Genomic DNA, 21,232 nt, shown 5'->3' on the forward strand with positions numbered 1-21,232 from the left:
ACAAACATTGATGGATTTATAGATAGAGCTAGTACATACAATGCCTAAAGCCACTATTACGCAAAGCGCTTCGGGCAGTATGACCTAATAGTGTTGATATCACTAATAACAATATCAATAATTTAAACCTGAAAATAAACTAGCACTAAAATCAAAGGAAGCACAGATTAGCTTGCCACTCGCGCGGTGAGGTTAAATAAGGTCAGTACTGGATGGGTGCCCGCTCGCAACTCTACGTACGCCTTGTCAATATTAGAACCTGGCATTAACAGTAGTTTTGATTGTTAGTGATGCCAAGATCCCCATTTTGCACCCGCAAGATAACGTAAGCTTTTAAGGGTTGACATGTTAATCTTCTTGTTTGAGGAGCTGTTCACTTGAGACAGTTAAGCAAGTCCCAACTGTGTCTGGGTACAAGTGAACAGGATGAACAACCCAGCGGGTTTTCTTCCTTTTGGGGAGTGTTGTACATGCTGCTATGGCGGTGTGTCCAGTCACAAGATGAGTGACGCTGCCCAATACTGTCACTATGGCGGTGTGTCCACTCACAAGATGAGTGGCGGTGTGTCCACTCACAAGATGAGTGGCGGTGTGTCCACTCACAAGATGAGTGGCGCTGCCCAATACTGTCACTATGGCGGTGTGTCCACTCACAAGATGAGTGGCGGTGTGTCCACTCACAAGATGAGTGGCGCTGCCCAATACTGTCACTATGGCGGTGTGTCCACTCACAAGATGAGTGGCGGTGTGTCCACTCACAAGATGAGTGGCGGTGTGTCCACTCACAAGATGAGTGGCGGTGTGTCCACTCACAAGATGAGTGACGCTGCCCAATAAACTCGCCCCTCGGGGCAAAATTAAAAAAAAAAATACAAGATGATATCCTTCTCTGTCGACTACATACTGTAAGACAACATTAAGACCTATCAACATCTGGAGAGTTACTAAAGCCTCCCCAAGTCCTTAATGACACACCTGCAAGTACACTTTACTTTAGTCCTGGTGTGTGTTCAGAGGTAAACTGTGTGTATGTATACCGAGGAGCGGGGTATACCTCCACGTGTATAATACAACACTATCCATTATCATGTATAACATTAACATGTACACGCTACAACATTAACATAACATGTACAACATTAACAACCTTCTTATATATAAAAATAATAATAATAATAATATCCTTGTGAAAGAAAATGTACTGAAACGACATTTTGAGTAAACTGTGAAACTAGGATATGAAGACTATAATTTGCTTAGCCAAATTAATTTTGGGATTCAGTTCCAGAGCCACTAACCTTTTCCACTAACGCCCACAATGGGTATTGGGACCACTAACGCCCACAATGGGTATTGGGACCACTAACGCCAACAATGGGTATTGGGACCACTAACGCCCACAATGGGTAATGAGACCACTAACGCCAACAATGGGTAATGGGACCACTAACGCCAACAATGGGTAATGGGACCACTAACGCCAACAATGGGTATTGGGACCACTAACGCCCACAATGGGTATTGGGACCACTAACGCCAACAATGGGTAATGGGACCACTAACGCCCACAATGGGTATTGGGACCACTAACGCCCACAATGGGTATTGGGACCACTGACGCCCACAATGGGTATTGGGACCACTGACGCCCACAATGGGTATTGGGACCACTAACGCCCACAATGGGTATTGGGACCACTAACGCCCACAATGGGTATTGGGACCACTAACGCCCACAATGGGTATTGGGACCACTAACGCCCACAATGGGTATTGGGACCACTAACGCTCACAATGGGTAATGGGACCACTAACGCCCACAATGGGTATTGGGACCACTGACGCCCACAATGGGTATTGGGACCACTAACGCTCACAATGGGTATTGGGACCACTAACGCCCACAATGGGTATTGGGACCACTAACGCCCACAATGGGTATTGGGACCACTAACGCCCACAATGGGTATTGGGACCACTAACGCCCACAATGGGTATTGGGACCACTGACGCCCACAATGGGTATTGGGACCACTAACGCCCACAATGGGTATTGGGACCACTGACGCCCACAATGGGTATTGGGACCACTAACGCCCACAATGGGTATTGGGACCACTAACGCCCACAATGGGTATTGGGACCACTGACGCCCACAATGGGTATTGGGACCACTAACGCCCACAATGGGTATTGGGACCACTAACGCCCACAATGGGTATTGGGACCACTAACGCCCACAATGGGTATTGGGAACACTAACGCCCACAATGGGTATTGGGACCACTAACGCCCACAATGGGTATTGGGACCACTAACGCCCACAATGGGTATTGGGACCACTAACGCCCACAATGGGTATTGGGACCACTAACGCCCACAATGGGTATTGGGACCACTAACGCCCACAATGGGTATTGGGACCACTAACGCCCACAATGGGTAATGGGACCACTGACGCCCACAATGGGTATTGGGACCACTAACGCCCACAATGGGTAATGGGACCTCCCATTCATATTCTCAATGGATATTGAAAAGCCTAAGTATTGTTAGTAGTGTGGTGTAGTGGAGGATGCACCCCACCAATCAGCAAAGCATCGGTGGAGCTGGCCAGTAACTGGATGGGTGACCAAGTATAATAGCTTAACCCGTGGTTAACGGGACCTCAAATAGCCTAACAAGTTGCCTGTCCTTAAATAATGGTACACACCATTGCATGTTATCATTGTATCGTATATATCTATATTTTGGGTAAAATCTCTGCATCAGTGAAGACCCTTAGCCAGGGTGAAGAGAATACACGGTACTCTAGAGACTAGAGAGCAATGAATGGTTCGGCATACTTGGAGATTTGAACGAAATTGCTGACAATTTGTTAGAAGACAAGTTCTTTTAAAGGCCACCGAAGCATGATAAGTTTCCTCTTCTTACCTTACCGAGTAAGCCGGACGACTCAAACAGAAAACGGAACAGTACGTCACTTTTGTGAGTCGATTTCATTTCAAATTACGTCCAAATTTTCCCATAGCGCGCATACCAGTGAAAAGTGACGTTATTTTTAAGAGAACGGGTTGCGTCAGCACCTTAACATTGTTGCAATATATTTTCCACCTGGCGGAGCTCGTCCTTGGCTGCTCACCTGCTTTACTAAAAACACGGAAGTTTATGTGTTGCCAGGCCTAGTGAACTGGAACTTATAGGCAAGAGAACACCTTCGGAGGTATATTGACTTGTTTGTGCCTACAGGATCGAATTGTAGCTCTTGGATCCCGCCTCTCCAACAGTTGGTCGTCTAATGTAATGACGCCGAACATATTATATACTAGTTTTTTTCTACCACAGACGTGGCCACACATTTACAATGCCAACCAGCATATATACATTTTCTTCTGTCCTCCGTGGACAGGGTTAGAGATGTGTTAAACATATAGTTCAGGGGTAGGGGAATACATGCATTAGGTTAAAGGTAAGGCTGCCTAAACGTTTCTGTCCTGCCGAGTTTAGTTCACCTGTATGTGCCTTTAAGATCGATCTTTAGCTCTTGGGCTCCACCTTTCCATCCGATAGTCACCTACTCATCCTAACACAATGACTTCCGACCCGTTTTCCTTTCATATCTGTTTTTGAAATCATGAATGGAGTTCGCCTCTACAAACTGCTCATAGTTCACTCCAGTTTCCCATGACTTACGACACAAGAAAAATTGTCTAAAATTAACGTTCATTTGTTTCTCAAGCTTCTACTCGTGGGCCCTTCTTTTGGTATTCAAACTAAAACCATCATTTTCACTGTCAATCCTTCTTATGTACTTTGTGTGTCTATCGTGTATCTCTCTACTTTCTAACAACGTTGGGGGCTAACTCTTCAGTCTTTCGTCCCCTTCCTGGTCTCCTGCCACATTCTCCTATTTTTATCACATTGCACTTCTCCGTTTTGAATCCTGAAACCATTTCTCGAACCAACTCAGAAAACTTGTCTAGGTGATATTTAAGTATCTTACAATCGTCATCGGTTTTGACACTTCTCATTCAATTCCCATCACCTCCGAACATCGACACACAGCACTGAACCCGTGTAGTTAGGTCATTATAAATGAGAAACCGCATGGGTCCCACCACTGATTCTTGAGGTACTCTGTTACCGACTTTCCGCCCCTCACTGTGTATATGAGGGCATTTGTGTACGAGACTAGTACACAAAAATGGAGAATCAGACAGGACTGACGAAGGTGCTCCAGTGGATCAAGGAATACCTCAACGAGTTGAGGTATTCCTTGAGGTTTTGAGGGTTGATGTTTTACTTGACCTGTCCCCAGATATCCACATAAAAATAATATAAGCTGCATATAGTAGTTTATAAGTATACTGCGTCCCGTGTATAAGTATGCGAGACCCAAGAGCATCCTACAGCGCCGTGTTCCAGGGAAATCAGTAAGGTAAGACTTACCGTGAACTATGGGAAGGGGGAAGCTCTCGGCCTGCTAACAGGTGTCGGTGCAGGAGTAGACGCCTCCTGACATCTGTAAAAAAGAAAGATACATATAGTTTTACTTAGCATGGCTTGGGCCTTTACTTTGAATATATTTTACCTTATAATACATTTTTGGTACATTTACCATATTACTTATATATATATATATATATATATATATATATATATATATATATATATATATATATATATATATATATATATATATATATATAGTGACAAGACCACACACTAGGTGAAGGGACGACGACGTTTCGGTCCGTCCTGGACCATTCTCAAGTCGATTGTGTTACAATCGACTTGTGTGTGTGTGTGTGTGTGTGTGTGTGTGTGTGTGTGTGTGTGTGTGTGTGTGTGTGTGTGTGTGTGTGTGTGTGTGTGTGGAGCATCACGAGAAACATGTAAACTACACAATCTGCATATTCCCTTAAAAGCCTACGTCTCATTTAAGCCATGGAGCTCCAGTCTTTCAGAAAACATTCACATTCGAGAATTTGCTATTACCCATATTACCAATGCCATTTAATATATATTCTCTACCTAGATATACTCTGCTCGGTCATCAGTTATTAAACACGTGGCCTAATATTTACCCACACGTCACACACACACAAATAAAGAAATAAAACAATGTGTGCGTTTGTGCATGTGTGTAGGTATATGTAGGTATTCTATATACTTTAGGTTTATACAGAGATCCTTTCTAAGGTCGAACTACTGATCCTCCCCACGATGTAACCCTACAAGAGTTGGCCAACTTCCGGGTACCTATTTATTAGGTATAAGTCGAGAACGAAGCCTACTGTACTACGAGACCCCTTTCCGCGTCCGTAACTGACCGGAATCTCGATGTAGAAAGTAAATAATTCATTATGATGTTTTGATAGAATCTCATTACTGGGAATCCCGGCAGGTGTCGACACCCAAAAAATGGAGCCGGTCGGCCGAGTGGACAGCACGCTGCACTTGTGATCCTGTGGTCCCGGGTTCAATCCCGGGAGCCGGCGAGAAACAATGGGCAGAGTTTCTTTCACCCTATGCCCCTGTTATCTAGCAGTAAAATAGGTACCTGGGAGTTAGTCAGCTGTCACGGGCTGCTTCCTGGGGGTGGAGGCCTGGTCGAGGACCGGGCCGCGGGGACACTAAAGCCCCGAAATCATCTCAAGATAACCCATGTGTGTAGATACACTATGTAAGCATCCAAGTCTGTATACACTACCTTACCTTGAGGTTACCTTGAGATGATTTCGGGGCTTAGTGTCCCTGCGGCCCGGTCCTCGACCAGGCCTCCACCCCCCAGGAAGCAGCCCGTGACAGCTGACTAACTCCCAGGTACCTATTTACTGCTAGGTAACAGGGGCATCAGGGTGAAAGAAACTCTGCCCATTGTTTCTCGCCGGCGCCCGGGATCGAACCCTGGACCACAGCATCACGCGTCCAGTGTTCTGTCCGCTCAGCCACCAGCTCCCTAACTTGTAATATTAACATGATAATTGGAACTGTCGTCTCCTTGCGCTTTGTCCTTAAGGCCTAGGGTCGTCTAATAGGACTGTCACCACAACCTGCACCAGGGAGCCGGTCGGCCGAGCGGGGAGCCGGTCGGCCGAGCGGACAGCACGCTGGACTTGTGATCCTGTGGTCCTGGGTTCGATCCCAGGCGCCGGCGAGAAACAATGGGCAGTTTCTTTCACCCTATGCCCCTGTTACCTAGCAGTAAAATAGGTACCTGGGTGTTAGTCAGCTGTCACGGGCTGCTTCCTGGGGGTGGAGGCCTGGTCGAGGACCGGGCCGCGGGGACACTATAAGACCCGAAATCATCTCAAGATAACCTCAAGATAACCTCCACTTCCTGCAGGTCGGCGTTCAATCCCCGACCGTCCACCAAGAGGCTGGGCACCATTCCTTTCCCCCCGTCCCATCCCATATCCTTCTCTCACTTTCCTCGCCCCTCGCTAACTAACCTTTAAGAGACGAGGAGCTTAGAGATTAAAGAAGGATCAGGTGAGAGCAATCTCCTCCTCTCTATGACGTGAAGATGAGCTGACCACAGACGATCGCTCACCGTGCCACGCTAACGACTCTTACATGCACACTTCCACGTCATTTGACCGAAGAATTTTGACACAGATGCGTCGTTCTGGTATAATTGTGAGCGCGTGCATCGCCTGCTCTCAGCGACGCTTTATTACTAATTACTTTTTTTTGTATTAATTTTTTATTTATTTGTCCTATATTTTACAAAAATAATATATTGAGGTGTAAATCAGCAGTGAGAATTTACGGTGCGAGGCGTTGCTGTGTTGTAAATTCTGCGAGAATACAGTGTGTTCGCTGTATGTAAAAAAGTTAATGATGCAAGTGTAGCCAGAGAGGCGTGACACCCGCCAACAGTCCCCCCCCCCCTACAACCCCCCCAACCACCCAACTTGGTCACACCTTCAACTTCGGCAGTGTTACCAACATTGACGACAAGCCATTCAAACCAACTACGTGTCTCAAACCAACTACGTGTCTCAAACCAACTACGTGTCTCAAACCAACTACGTGTCTCAAACCAACTACGTGTCTCAAACCAACTACGTGTCTCAAGGCAACTACGTGTCTCAAACCAACTACGTGTCTCAAACCAACTACGTGTCTCAAACCAACTACGTGTCTCAAACCAACTACGTGTCTCAAACCAACTACGTGTCTCAAACCAACTACGTGTCTCAAGGCAACTACGTGTCTCAAACCAACTACGTGTTTCAGACCAACTACGTGTTCGCTATAGCTACCTACGCATGCGCATGAACACACATAGCTACGCAATCTACCACTTACTCCAACGTCAAAAAACGAGCGTAATGCGTCATCTTACACGCAGAGATAACCATACCCCCCCACCTGGGCCAGAGGGCTGGTATACTTAAGTCTTGACACTTAAGGGGCTCTCTCCCTGACACACCCGAGGAACTGGGGGGCCATTAAAGCTTGCTGCCTGGTAACACTGACCACTTAAAGATGCCATGGATTGTCTTGTGGGAAAATCACGGCGCTGAAGAACCAAACCGGTTCCACGTGGCTGCCTTGCCTCAGGTCTAGATATGATTTTGATCTGAACACGTTTTCGGCACAATTCGCCATCATCAGAGCAAGATTCTCTCTATTTTGACTATCTTGATCTGATTAAGGCGAATTCAGCCAAAAACGCGTTCAGCATTCTCTATTTCTTCAAATGTCATTTTCCGCATATATATTCCTATAAGAGAATGTGTGTCCAACCGTGGAGACCAGATGCTTACGGCTAGCCTCACTCGGCTTTGCATAGGGAGTGATCTGAAGTTCGGAACGGACATAGGCTGGTCGACGATGACCTTAGTTACTTTAAGAAATATTCACATTTGGAGACATTCTTTTGCGATTTTCAGGCATAACTTTATTCATAAATATAAATTTTGTACATTTATAGTTGGATTAGTTTATACAAATTTACAGTAAATTATTCACCTAAGTTATAATATTAACCTGAAATATCAGTAGTTATAAACTGTATACTCAAGAAATATATTTAGATTTAGAAGATACATTTATCAATGAATATAAAAATATAGTTCTCAAATTCAGAATAAACTGTTTCCATAACAACTCGTACAATCTTTTAGAATAATGACTGAACTAAACAGATGAACATCAAACTAAATCTAAGTTTACATTTTTGGTTAAAAGTTAGTAACATTTAGCATATAATTTGGAAGGTGATAAATACTGGGAAAATAAAGTTCAGTTTACCATTAGAGCAATGACTGAATATTTCCACATTTAACATTACACAAGCAGGATGATGACAATTTTATTTATAGGGTTAATATAATCCTTCATGGAGTCAAGTGTGGAATATATGTTGTTTTCCCAAAGAGTTTTCCCCGTGGTTAGTATCATAGAACCATTGAGTTGTTTCAGGGATCCGAAAATAAATTTTCTGAAGGGGAGAGGAAGTGGGGGGGGGGACCGAGGGGAGAGAGATGAGGGAGGAAGCAGGATGAGGGGGGAAAAGGGGAGAAGGGGAAGTTTGGATGAAGAGGGGGAAAGAGACCCGAGTGCAGCTGGTAACCCCTTCTATATATAAACTACAGACATCCTAGGTGGTGTTCCCAGCAGTGCCCAAAATACTCCGTCTCTCCCACCATCCCTCCTTTTCCCACCCCTCTTATAGTCCGCCTCTCCCCACATCCTTCCTCTTCCTCTGTCTTCCCTTCCGCATCCCCCATTTTCCTCCTCTTCCCCCCCCCACCCTAACCACCTCCCCCCCTACCCCTCCAACCTTGAACAGACAAGACATTTCCATCACATGAAGATTATACAAATGCGCGGGTAAACGGCGGGATTAACTTAACACTACGCACAACACATCTTCATTTACGACTTCATGAAAATCGCCCAGAGGATTTTGGTTACATATATCTTAAAGCATTTAACTTAGGCTTACCCCAACTATGTTCGTTCCATACCCCAGACCATTCCCCTTTACAAATTTGGATAAGAGTTGTCCAACTTTGGACAGAAAAAAGACACTCGTGTGTATATTATATATATATATATATATATATATATATATATATATATATATATATATATATATATATATATATATATATATATATATATATATATATATATACTAGGAAGAGGGGGGTTACCCAGCATTGCCTGGGTCTGTCTTACCCCTCTTTCTCAACGTATATGTATCTATATCTGTCAATATTTATCTAGCTTTGTATCTAGCTATCTTTTTATCTAGAAATCTCTATCTAGCCTCCTTCGTCCTTCCCCTCGACCTTCCTCCCTACCTCCTACCCCCCCCCCTCTTCTCCCTTCCTCTCCCCACCACACTTGTGTGCGTGTATGCGGCGCGAGCGAGCGCATGCACATGCGTGCATTCGTAGTGTGTAATGACCAAAGTGTAGTTACAGGATAAGAGCTACTCTCGTGGTGTCCTGTCTTCCCACTGACCCTTATCACACGACACTTTAAAATCGCTGATGATGATGTTCACAGTACCACCACTTCACTCGTATTGTTGCCCAACCGTCTTCACAACGGAGCAACAATTACACGTACTCCTGGCAGGAACTGTGAACTGTGAGGGCGCGCCCACAGCAGAGCGACTACAACTCCTATTATAATAGATAATTATCAGCATAAAGCTCTGAGGCAGAACCACAAGCGAGTATCTGAGAGGCTTGTGAGCACAAGGTGCTGGGGGTATAGTAAGGTGATGGTACAGTGCCCAACCACTTGGAACATCGGGGATCGAACGCCGGCCCTGCAAGAAGCGAGACCGTCACTCTGCCGATCAATCCAATTTGACGATTCGATCCATGTGTAAGTAATGAAAATTCATTTACTGTGAACATCGGGGACTCGAACTCTGCCTCAAAAGTAAGAGACTATTGTTGGACCAACCAGCCCATGGATGCTCACACACACACACACACACACACACACACACACACACACACACACACACACACACACACACACACACACACACACACCCGTCAATGTGGTCTTCACCTCAGATAGTTCTAAACCACAAGATCGACGGGGCAGCCACACCACTAGGCTACCTCCAGCGCTGAATCAGCTTCTTCAGTAGAAGTAAATAGTGTTAAGAGTTCTGAGCGTCTGGCAGATGGAGAGTTATGAGTTTCATGATGTTATTTCTTCTAGTTAACATCAGATTGAAGGATATTAGATTAATATCTAATATATATTTATTAATATCTAATGTTTGTTAGATTAAGGACCTGCCCGAAACGCTGCGCGTACTAGTAGCTTTACAAGATTGTAAATACCATCCTATGTATCCTCACAAGCCCAATGTACCTTCTTGTATATAAATAAATAAATAAATAAATATTGGCAAAGTGGGACAGGTTATCTTGAGATGATTTCGGGGCTTTAGTGTCCCCGCGGCCCGGTCCTCGACCAGGCCTCCACCCCCAGGAAGCAGCTCGTGACAGCTGACTAACACTCAGGTACCTATTTTACTGCTAGGTAACACGGGCATAGGGTGAAAGAAACTCTGCCCATTGTTTCTCGCCAGCGCCCGGGATCGAACCCGGGACCACAGGATCACAAGTCCAGGTAGCCACGGGTGGGACAGAAAACAGATCTTCTCTCACCCACAGGGTTATAAACCTTTGGAACCGCCTACCCGCCAAAGCAGTAAATACCAAACCATTACTGAATTTTAAAACCCAGCTCGATAAAATCATCTAGACAAAATGGGAGGTGGGGGGAGGGGGGCAATGACAAACCGCCAGCTTCCTGTCCTCGTCGAGGCCACTAGACAGTGGTCCTCGTGCAAAATTCACGTAAATAGTCATAATGGATATACATATTACTTAGGAGATTTAAAACAATGAGAAAATATATGGCAATGGAATAGCATATAATATTAAGCTTTGTACTTATCTCTCTCTCTCTCTCTCTCTCTCTCTCTCTCTCTCTCTCTCTCTCTCTCTCTCTCTCTCAGCACTGTCCTGTGGTTCACTGCCTCGCTAAGTAATGTGTGCAGCGTTGCAAGGGTTATTAAACATATTCCTGCAATTTACTACGCAGGAAAGAGCAAAAACGTGACCTTGGTTCGGGCGCTGATAATCACGTGATATAAATGACCTTTTAAATAGTGACTTGCATCTCAGTCGGCAAGAAAAATATATAATTTTTGGTATTCGGTTTAAATTCACAAATAGTTGTTGAACATTTGACAAAGCAGAAAATACAATAGTGTTGTGGATCAGGCAACCTGCCAATCAGTTTGTTTAAAATGATATGTTACATGTGTAATATGCACAAATATGACTTTCCACTCCGCTAACAAGTCAATATGTAACATACCGCTATACGCGCGATATAGGATATATTCTTGTGGGTATACAACACGACTGGGAACATACTCTTAGGTTAGATTAAGTTGTATAGTTGTATGTTAGATATGCATGAAGGCCTAGCTTAGGCTAGGTTATTTGGTTTGTAAGGTTTTGGTTAAGTTCAATTAAGCGCAGAATGAAGTACACTTAAAGTTCAAGTATGTTTACTGAGACAAGAAAGAAATACATCTCAAAGGGATAGAGCAGCTTAGGCTATTTCTACCCCCCCCCCCCCCACACACACACACAAAAGTACGCTTTTAAACAACAGCTTCGAACATAATAAAGTAAAAAAAAAAAAATCTTCTACACTGATAGGCTTAGCGATGGGTATGACGTCCATAATAAATAACCCAAATAAATTATAGGCCTATACTATGCGTATTAGCGGCTCTACAAAAATATAAACTCAACCGAGTGTTAAAAATACAACAAAATTATCATAATAGTGTTTTAAAAACAAAATTAACTAAGGCTTTACAAGCTCTCAGACGCTCGCTAGAACTTGTGGCAACAAAGAAAACGTTAAACCATTTAGCATTAACTTCTGTAATACCTGACATGGATCTCGCGTGCTGGAAGCGTGAAATTCTATCATATTATATATTTTTCCAAGCGAAAGTGATTCTCAAAAATATTCTTTTGGAGTCGTAAACTGAATTATATATCAGTTTATGTAATAAGAATTGGCGATCTAGCTAGTGAGAGATATATATCTATGTTATCATGTTATCAGTAAGTGTAGAGAATTTGTTATACTTCCAAACTTAATGGTGTAAAGAATAAGTATTATTATCAAGGGGAAATTGAACTGTGGTATTTTAATAATGACCAAACCACAGACCAAAAGATGAGGACGCGACGACGTTTCGGTCCGTCTTGGACCATTATCAAGTCGACTGTGGTTACGTAATGTCAATTCTGAATATGCAATTTGCAACTCATCTTCAAGACGTGCCTTTCGTGTCCTGTGCAGCCTTTAATCACGCCACGGCCCTTCTTGCTCTATACAACTTATCCTCAAGTTATGCTCATCCATTTTCAATCGATCCTCAAACCTGTAGTGAAGCCCTCGGACAATTCTTCGATTATAGATGATGAGGTTATAGAGGCGATATATTCTCTATATCCTCCAGGGTATACCCAGAGGATATAGCAGGTAATGATGAGAACGAACGCCGCATTCAAGAAACCAACAATCATAGAGTTTTTAATTTGTTCTAGGAAAAGATAAAAATTAAAAAAAGCCTATTGGCCCATACGAGGCAGCTCCATATTCATTGTCAACATGTTGTTGTTGTTGTTGTTATAGATTCAGCTACTCGGAACAAGTTCCAAGTAGCACAGGCTATGGTAAGCCCACAGTGAAATTACCTGGCACAGGAGCGCTGCGCATTGTCAACACCTCCAACTCGTACATATACCTAACGTACATGTGAAACAATGCAGCCACCGTGCCACTTTTTGGGTGGCTTTATCTTTATCCATCTTGTTACATTATTCTATAACCCTATTTCCAAACCAATATTTACCCGCGTGTTTTATTTTTAATCTAAACATTTTCATTTTGCCTTCTTTGTTGGGTGTTCCATTTTGTGTTTATATATTTAGTATGTTGTTAATATCGGCCACGGAGACTGATATTAGAGGAGGAAGAGGGCCAGAAGGGAACTAGATGGATGACTCGGGCAGTAAACCAAGCACTGATAACTAAGAGGAACTTCTGTAGACGGTATAAATCCACGACGGACATCACCATCACCGTCAGGGAGCCGGTCGGCCGAGCGGACGGCACGCTGGACTTGTGATCCAGTGGTCCTGGGTTCGATCCCAGGTGCCGGCGAGAAACAATGGGCAGAGCCCTATGCCCCCGTTACCTAGCAGTAAAATAGGTACCTGTGTGTTAGTCAGCTGTTACGGGCTGCTTCCTGGGGGTGGAGGCCTGGTCGAGGACCGGGCCGCGGGGACAATAAAAAGCCCCGAAATCATCTCAAGATAACCTCAAGAAGGAATCCCTGGTTATGAAATATATAAAGAGCACTAAACTTAGCCACTCAGGAAATCAGATCAGCCAAAAGGAACTACGAAAGAAAACTTGCCCAAAACTTAAAGATCCAAAGTCCTCCTATGCCTATATAACAAGTAAAACCAAAACTTAGGACTCGATAGGACCTTTAAAAGATGAGACCAACCAAACAATAATGAACGACAAGAAGGCATCACTCTAAATGAATACTTTACATCAGTGTCCACACTGGAAAGGTCAGATGACATCCCATCACCCACACAAATGTTTCAAGGAGGTGAAGAGAATGAATTTATGGACATAACCATAACATGCGACATAATCAGGAAGAACATTGACAAACAAAATGACTCTAAAGCCCCAGGTGTGGACGGAATACAATCAAAAGCCATTAAGGAACTGGCAGAAGAACTATGACTACCACTAAAATTACTTTTCACAAAGTCTCTGGCCCAAGAAATACTCCCTTCCAGACTGGAAATATGCAAATATCACCCCTATTTAAAAAAAAAAAAAGCAGAAAGTGCTCAGCGGAGAACTACCGTCCAATCAGCTTGGCATCACACATCTGCAAGCTCCTGGGAAAGAGTCCTAAGGGAGGGGAATCATTCACTATCTTTCAGTGAACAATCATTTAAAATCGACATAACATGGGGTTAAAAATAGATCCTGCCTTACAAACCTGCTCACATTTTTGGAAACAGTAACCAGATACTCAGACAAAGGAATTCCGCTCGATGTAATATACCTGGATTTTGCTAAAGCCTTTGATAAGGTACCCATGAAAGACTGGCAAAGAAATTACAGGCACGTGGAATAAATGGAAGATTACTAGAGTAGTTAAATCAATGTTTAATGGCTAAAATAAATGGTAAACAACAAAACAAATGGTTAACAATGGTTAAAACAAAGAAAACAAAGAGTGGTGCTAAATGGGAATGAATCTGACTGGGGAAATGTGCTAAGTGGGGTGCCACAGGGGTCCATTTTGGGGCCAACCCTTTTTGTCATATGCATCAATGACATAGATGAGAATATTACAAACCACGTCATCGAATTTGTAAATGACACACAGATTTATGGTAAAGTAGGAAATGATAATGATTTTTACGAAATCTGCAGGAATCTGCAGATTTGCAGGAACAAAGAGCTCTACAGGAACTCCATAGTTGGTCAGATAACTGGCAAATGCTTCTTAAATTGACAAATGCAAGACCCTGCATGTAGGGCATAACAACCCACGCCACAACTATCAAGTTAATAACATTACAATAATGATTGATGAAAAACAGGACCTTGGAGTCAAATCCACCACTCAATGAAAGTCGCACAGCAGGTAAGGGCAGCAGTCAAACAAGCTAACTAAACACTTGGAATAATCAAGCGTACCTTCGACTTCAATGAAAAGAAGGTAATGATTCAATTGAATAAATCGTTGGTGCGCCCTCCATTAGATTATTGCATTCAAGGATCATAATATTACTGTTTATGATACTGATAAACAGACCCATTTATTGGGAGGTAGGCTGGATTATGTGATTGGGTACAGCCTAGTAGATAGCAACGTCAAGCTCATCCCAGAACTAGTAAGTGATCATTTTGCAATATATTGTGAATGCAATGTGGCGGATATTAGGTCCAATCCTCATCCTAGAGTTAAAATTAACATTCCAGACAATCTTAAACAGCACTTTAAGGCTTATATACACAAGTGGTACACTGGGTATACACGTGTATCAGTGGACCACTTTTACAATGATATTGTCAGTATCATTACCAGTTATTATGATACCTGGGTTAAATCAAGGGAAAAAAAGAACACTCGTTCTTCCTCATGGACAGAGGATCCTATTATTATTGCAGAGCTAAAGTGCTTCAGCTGCTGACTCTTATAAACGAGACAAAACAGCTGACAATTTACTTGCATTCCTTAATGCCAACAGAGATTTTCGCGAGCTTAAGGGTCAAGTTAAGGACACATATTGGGAACAATTCCTACAAGGTATCAATAGAACTACAACATTATCGGAAACGTGGAACAAAATTAAAAACATTACCAAACCTTTAGCCTCAGTCAATCTCAGTCAGAACGATTTTTCGCGGCGGGGATCGTATTCCAGGGACCTGCCCGAAACGCTACGCGTACTAGTGGCTGTACAAGAATGTAACAACTCTTGTATATATCTCAAAAAAAAATCAATTCTCGTATCAGGAACGATTGAAGGCCACAGGGCCAACAACACTGCAAACCAGGCATGACAGGGCGGATCTTATTGAAACTTTTAATATACTGAACAATTTGGAGGATGTAGATCAGGATTATTTCTTGAAAAGGTCAGATGTAACACAAACAAGGAGCAACGCTGTCAAGTTCAACAAGCCACAAAGTAGGACTGAGAACAGAAGCTTTTTTATCCACAAAGTTATTAGCCCACGGAACCGCCTACCCGCCGAAACCGTATATGCCAAAACTCTGACTTTTAAGGTTCAATTCAGATCATCAAGGCAAATGAGGGGACCTTCGACAATCCGCCGGCTTCCTGTCCTCGTCGAGGTCACTAGTGTTAGTCTCTCTCAGGTAAACTCAGGTAATATACTCAGTGTTATGCCCTTTCATCTGTATTCACCTAGTTGTGTTTGCGGGGGTTGAGCTTTGCTCTTTCGGTCCGCCTCTCAACTGTCAATCAACCATTTACTACTTTTTTTTCCTCACCACAAACACACCCTAGGAAGCAGCCCGTGACAGCTGACTAATTCCCAAGTACCTATTTACTGCTAGGTAACAGGGGCATTCAGGGTGAAAGAAACTTTGCCCATTTGTTTCTGCCTCGTGCGTGAATCGAACCCGCGCCACAGAATTACGAGTCCTGCGCGCTATCCACCAGGCTACGAGGCTCTGTGTGTGCGCTTAAATAATTATTCCCCGCAGTCTTCGCCTTCAAAGAGGGTGTTTAAATCATGTTTTTTTTCAGTCTCTCTACACAACCCGGCCTCGTAATAGCACGTCGCATTTTGACCTGTACTTTACCCAAGGCCAAAAACTGTCGTACTAGAAAATGGTAACGTCTCGCGAAATTGACCATACTTTCCCATTTTCTGTTTTGGGTCCTCTGGTAGGTTAGGATAAGGGGGCACTTTAGAACGACAGTTTCTTAACGATGGGAACGCTAGCGAGAACGGGCTGCTTCATAAGGTGTATTATAAATGCTAACTGTCATCCTTCTCTGTAGGGTTTTCAATGTTTACTGTATGTTCAGTGACTAAAATTTTACTGCATCATCTAAATGGGGCCTAACAAGGCTATCTTGAGATGATTTCGGGCCTTAGCGTCCCCGACCAGGCCTTTTTGTTACCCCCCCCCCCCAGGAAGCAGCCCGTAACAGCTGTTTAATTCCCAGGTACCTATTTACTGCTAGGTGAACAGAAGTATCAAGGTGAAAGAAACTTTTGCCCAATTTTTATTTACGCTTCCACCGGGGATCGAACCCGGAACGTCAGAACTACGAATCCGAAGCGCTGTCCACCCAGCCAGGCTGTTGTGGCTGTTGTGGCAACAACCAGGCTGTTGGACGCAGGCTGCGAGCAGCCGCGTCCAACAGCCTGGTTGATCAGTCCGGCAACCAGGAGGCCTGGTCGACGACCGGGCCGCGGGGACGCTAAGCCACGGAAGCACCTCAAGGTAACCCAGCTATCAGGCGCCCCAAAGCCTGGCCCAGGCCAAGACAGAGCTAAAGAATAACATTTGATGGCTTACCCAACCACTTGGGCTGGACGGTAGAGACTGTCTCGCTTCATGCAGGGCGGCGTTCAATCCCCGACCGTCCAAGTGGTTGGGCACCATTCCTTTCCCTCCGTCCCATCCCAAATCCTTATCCTGACACCCTTCCCAGTGCTATATAGTCGTAATGGCTTGGCGCTCACTCCTAATAGTTTCCGTTATTGCTAACTCTTGTCTATTAAGAAATCTTTGAATCCTGTTTACCTTTCTCCATTTATTCGTACAATTCTTACCTTAAGAATGTTACTAATCATGAAACACACAACGTTTTCGCATTCAGATTTGGTAATTCTAACAAACTCCTGATGATTTCTGAGAGCTTTATTATAATTTCTCAAGTTTAGAACCTCGGGTCTACAATGTAATGCATCTGATCATATTTCATCCATTTTAAAAACTCTTTAACATCTCAGTCGCGATTTTGAGAGTTCCAAATATATTTACCACCTCATCGAGTCTTATTTTTCTCCTTTCAAGGCTGAAAAATCTATGGCCTTCAATCGGACTTGTCAATATACTTCCAAGTATTTATAATATCTCTCGACGCGACCAGCGTCTAATCAGTCTATGTTTTCTCTCAAAATATGGCGACCAAAACGGCATACAAATTCTGTGAACGGCATACAAATTCAGTGAACGGCATACAAATTCTGCGAACGGCATACAAATTCTGCGAACGCCATACAAATTCAGTGAACGGCATACAAATTCAGTGAACGGCATACAAATTCTGCGAACGGCATACAAATTCAGCGAACGGCATATAAATTCAGTGAACGGCATATAAATTAAGCGAACGGCATACAAATTCTGTGAACGGCATACAAATTAAGCGAACGGCATACAAATTCTGTGAACGGCATACAAATTAAGCGAACGGCATACAAATTCTGTGAACGGCATACAAATTAAGCGAACGGCATACAAATTCTGTGAACGGCATACAAATTAAGCGAACGGCATACAAATTCAGCGAACGGCACACAAATTCTGCGAACGGCATACAAATTCTGCGAACGGACGTTGTAATATGGAACTGAACAATGAGAAGGGTTTTCTCCGATCATACTTCGAAACATTGCAAACTAAACTTAATATTTCTGGGCCATCTTTAAAGTTTCAGCGCCAGGACTAAATCTCGATATGGTTAGTTAATTTAGTCATTTATTATGCACCCCATCCCTTAGCCCGTAGTGGAGTTACAGAGACACATAATAGGCTTAAGAACTAAACCCCACAACTCATTTAGTTAACACACACGGTGAGGCTCTAAGCTACAGGCTGTGTAACAACTGAACTAGGCAAGAATATCGCCAATGTTCGTAACAAGTTCGTTCGGAGGGAGGAGGGGGGGGGGTGAGCTGCTCTTTTAGAACATTAAAAACTTCTTTAATGATTCAGTTTCAAGACATTAATAAGGAGATATTGAAAATTCCTTCCCAGCGAGTCAAATACATTCAATTCCTTTGTAAACTTGTAATTTACAAAAAACACATGTAATTTGAAAACCATAACACAAGACTGATAAAACACAAGAGTTACTAGAGCTGCGTAGCTCTAGTAACTAGAGCTGCGTAGCTCTAGTTTTAGGCTGCGAGGCTCTAAGATGTAGCTTGTTTAATTTATGTCTAGAGAGGATCCTAGAGCATGTCAAACTTGCGGCCCGCACAAAGGATACTGTAATTTAGTCATTTAACGGACAAAATTGTAGTTTTTATAATAATTTAAACCATCACTTTTTAATAGATTTCAAAAGCACAAACGAAACACGAATGCAGATGTGAGGCAAGCGCAATCACCAAGAACTTGTCAGGGAACAAGACTTGTCATTTCAACACTTGCCATTTGTGATCAAAGTGGGAACAGCACAGACATGTCCGCCAGACATAGCAGCAATTGTCATTACAAAGGTGTCAAGCCTCAGGACACAACACTAAAAATTATTGAATAGTCGTAAATAAATGTTCATTTTTGAACCGTGGTGATTTTTGCTCAATGTATTTGTTGCTGTTGCATAGAAGTCTATGTTGCCGCTTAAAATTTCGTGTTTTTGTCTTTTGTTAAACTGGTTAATGCCTGGTTGATGGGGTTCTGGGAGTTCCTCTACTCCCCAAGCCCGGCCCGAGGCCAGGCTTGACTTGTGAGAGTTTGGTCCACTAGGCTGTTGCTTGGAGCGGCCCGCTGGCCCACATACCCACCACAGCCCTGTTGGTCCGGCACTCCTTGGAGGAATAAATCTAGTTTCTTCTTGAAAATGTCAACTTCTACTACTACTTCATTGCTTTGCATTCATGAATGTGGCGAGCCACTAAACCATTTGTATGCACATTATAGGTTTCTAAGTTTAAGTATACAATAATTAATTAATTCCACAATAATTTTTATTAAATCACTTCAAAAAGTTGTGGTGTGTGGCCCTCATGACAACACAAATGTGGCCCATGTGTCCCTGTGTCCGGACCCCCTCAGTTTGACAAGCCTGCAGCTCTGCGTATTAGGCTTCTCATTATTGTTTACCCAACAGTCTGCTGGGTCACTGTGGCTTCCGTTATGTATTACTTCTCATTTATCGTCTGTCATTCGTCAAGCCAATTAACTAAGGTTCATTCAGCATTGCAATACAATTACAATCATTAACAAGAAATATCATAACTATAATCTGGGAAAAACTAATGCAGAAAGCATCATTCGAATTAAACCCAAAGAACACGGGGAAAAATGATAGGAAATTGGGATCACTGAATTCTTCCGATGTAATATATATTAAATTTCAAAATTGCGATATGATTATTTGTTTTTATATAGTGTTGTAAAATGTGGAGGATACGCGACATGCTACCTTCCTGTCTTAAAGGATCTCAGATTTTTAGTTCATTTTCTATCACATGAACCAAAAGCCAAAAATGGGTAGAAACCCAATTTCTGCCAAATCAATGACCTCAGACGTGATCATTGATTTGTAGTGCTAACCAGACTATACACATTTCTAACCCTGTCCATAGAGGACAGAGAAGAAATTTCTGCCCGAAACGCTGCGCGTACTAGTGGCTTTACAAGAGTGCAATTACTGTACTATGCTATGTATTCTCACATACCCAATGTACCTTCTTGTATATAAATAAATAAGTAAAAATAAATAAATAAATAAATCTCTAACACAACACCACATTGTAAAGGGTTATTGAGTACATAACGAAAGGTGATTTAATGTATCTTCACAAAGACATTACAATTCCAACAGCACACAAATATTCGTAACTCCTACTTTGACAGGGTAATGAGAGTTTATACAGTACATACTGACCTATTTGAGCACTCAATCACAAAAGGTGTTAAAGAGTTTTACAACCTCAAGAAATAATTACATCACGTATTACATAATACAAATTACACAGTAAATCTTGAATACATCAAGTTCATCAAATGTTCCCGTATGTCCAAATGTCCTAAGGCTTCCCAACATCAAGAAAACAGTCAATTTAAAGTGCCCTTATCCTAACCTACCAGAGGACCCAAAACAGAAAACTGGACATTACGTCGCTTTCATCAGCCACTTCCATTTTCTAATACTACAATTTTTGGCCTTATGTAACGCATACGAGCGAAAAGCGACGTCTTTTGCAGGACAGGTTGGTATTCTGACAATATTTACAGACTTCAATGGGGAAGTGAGGGTCGGAAGCCTGATATAAAAAGACATTCTTTATTGTAATATTCAAGGGAATGAATGTCTAATTTTTCAGAAGGTTGACACACATGATGTATTCGATCCTCGAGTTTTGGGGACGACGTCTGTATCTTCCCCAAAACTTCTGGCCACTATAACACAGCATTGCCGAGTTTCTGCTCAATTCGTTCAGCAAAACAAAGCACTTCACCGTATTCATCGCAATGTTCAGTGGTACAGCTTTCAGGTCTGTAAATTTGCTAAGTTAAGATTTTCCTCGGACGTTCGTTTCAGTATGATCTGTCACTGCTTATGTAAAAGACACATCGAACACTTTATGTAGGGCATAC

The 21,232-nt window shown here is 42.8% G+C and overlaps 1 long non-coding RNA gene across 1 annotated transcript in view; it reads right to left on the reverse strand.

Moving 5' to 3' along the window:
- Positions 1-4,447: 4,447 nt before the first annotated feature.
- The window catches only part of LOC138355769 (uncharacterized), a 98,418-nt gene continuing 81,633 nt past the window's right edge, over positions 4,448-21,232 (reverse strand). Inside the window, exon 3 of the long non-coding RNA XR_011224042.1 lies at positions 4,448-4,522. This is a non-coding gene — a long non-coding RNA (uncharacterized lncRNA). The remainder of the gene's footprint in view (positions 4,523-21,232) is intronic.

This window comes from Procambarus clarkii, chromosome 69 (genome assembly GCF_040958095.1).
Source record: "Procambarus clarkii isolate CNS0578487 chromosome 69, FALCON_Pclarkii_2.0, whole genome shotgun sequence".
Lineage (NCBI taxonomy): Eukaryota > Metazoa > Arthropoda > Malacostraca > Decapoda > Cambaridae > Procambarus > Procambarus clarkii.